Genomic DNA, 2,034 nt, shown 5'->3' with positions numbered 1-2,034 from the left:
TTCTGCACCGAGCCGCAGTCGCTGGTCACTCCGCTCGGCTGCAGAATGGATCAGCACCGCGGGGATGATCGGGGGCTGTAGGACCGGACAGGGAGCGAGCAACCGACCGAGCGAGCGGGTCCGCAGCGGGCGGGGCTGCAGCGCTCCGAGCTTCCTCTCGCTCCTCTCGGTCAACAGCGGCGCCCGCAGCCTCCTGCCGGCACTGCAGGCACCGAGCGCTGCCGAGCAATGCCCATCCCTGCCTTGCTCCGTTCAGGGAACAGTCGCCACGGAGACTTCGCTTTTCGTCCAGCGCGGATCTCCTGCCTCGGCTTTTCTGCAGCCGATCTCTGCTTTATTCCTCCAGGGTATCACGATAGGGAGGAAGGCTGAGTCATCCCGTGGGCATGACTCTTCTACCGCACGGGAAACTAATCATTTATTCATGTCGATACACGTAAATTAAACCCATTTTTCTTATTTTACCCTCTAGTTTATTGTTAGTCTTATACTTTTTGTTCAAAAGCATCTTCAACAACAGGCTCTCAGAGAGAAAACGGGAAGATACCGCCTGTCAAAAAACCCGAGCTATCAGGTTCGTTAACACAAGCAGGACGATAGCAATTGCATGCTTCTTGAAGTCTGGGGACTAATTATTACAGAATTCAATTTTAGGTACAAATAAAGATGCAACTAAAACTCTCAAAAGAAAGTTTCAGGACTTGGAATATTTGATATCCCTTCCTAAGGTAAACCTAGTGTTTCCCTAGTTTAAACACATTTACATTTAATCAAGTCATTCTAGGTTTCCTTTTCTCTGAAATCAATGTGTAAAGCACTGAAGGTCGTTGGTAAACTATTCATCCAAGTACTTCTTAATGACGTTGATATGCTACGTTTTCAAGAAAATAATTATAGAACCATAGAACAAAAGTACAGCTGGGCTCTCGAAACTGTGCTGACCACAGAGCACAGTTAATGACACTTATATTATTATAATAATATAATTGTGCAAATGTGCTTGATTCAAGTGCCAAAACCGTCGTTTGGCCAATCTGCTTGATACTTGATCCCTTCATATCTCAGATGTCTATCCTAGTAAACAGAATTGCAAAAATTTGCTGTTCTCGATATACCCGAGCTCTCCTAAAACCCTCAAACTCACTGTGTAAAGAGGATAGAAAAGGAAAAATCACTGAAACAGAAATCATTCAACACTCTCACCACTGTATGAAATAAAGATCATGAAGAGCAAAACAGAAGGAACTGCCAGCCAGGATGCAAAAAGGAAACCAACTAGGACCACTACTACATTTCCCAAAAACGAGCGACAATCTCTTTTTTCACTCAGGATGGAGAACGGAACTTTCCACATTATTTCTTTTCTGAATCTAATAGGGACAATAGAAATTTTAACGAACGGGTTTGTGTAAAGCTATACGCCAGTTCCAAGCACACCCTTTCTGAACAAATCAATCAGGAAAGAAAACACTCCAAGACAAGGTGTCAGTGCTTTTCTCTTTTTCCCCGACTCCCTCATGCAGAACGCGTCATTCTCCTTCCACAGAATACGGATCTACTTTCAATACTGCTAACACGTTCTAATTTATAGAGCTCAAGAGCTGAAGACAAAACGTCTCCACTGAAGTTGAACCTGTGAAGAATGAAAAAAAAAGTGCTTCCTGCTCCCCACAGACGGGGGGTTGGTTTTTCCTCAATTCAGTGCTTCACGGAGAGAGAAATGTGCAACTCACGAAAACACGACCCCGGGAAACAAGGACGAGCACAGCTACTAGCTCAAGAGGGAGCAATAGTCAAATCATTTCAGCTAAAAATGAAGCTGTTACCAAAGAATATCAAACATTTCCGCCGCTACACGGACAAAGATGAGGGTCCCCCACAGATACCACCCAGAAAAAAACAGGGGAACGGGGACGACGTTCCGGAAAGCCTCAAAAACAGAAAGAGCATGGGGCTTTACAGACCTGCGGTGCATCGGCAACGGCGGGAGGCTGTCCCGCGACGCCGCTGCTGCTCGGGCTCGGCTTCTCGCAG

At 46.0% G+C, this 2,034-nt stretch overlaps 1 protein-coding gene across 1 annotated transcript in view; it reads right to left on the bottom strand.

Annotated features, from left to right (window-relative positions):
• LOC103614982 (protocadherin gamma-A9-like) overlaps nt 1–2,034 on the bottom strand; it is a 107,870-nt gene that overhangs the window by 94,638 nt on the left and 11,198 nt on the right. The gene's annotated exons all lie outside the window — the stretch shown is intronic.

The sequence above is a fragment of the Corvus brachyrhynchos genome, unplaced genomic scaffold (genome assembly GCF_000691975.1).
Source record: "Corvus brachyrhynchos isolate BGI_N302 unplaced genomic scaffold, ASM69197v1 scaffold545, whole genome shotgun sequence".
Taxonomy (NCBI): domain Eukaryota; kingdom Metazoa; phylum Chordata; class Aves; order Passeriformes; family Corvidae; genus Corvus; species Corvus brachyrhynchos.
Note: the sequence above shows the minus strand (reverse complement) of the source record. Positions and strands in the feature narration are given on the sequence as shown.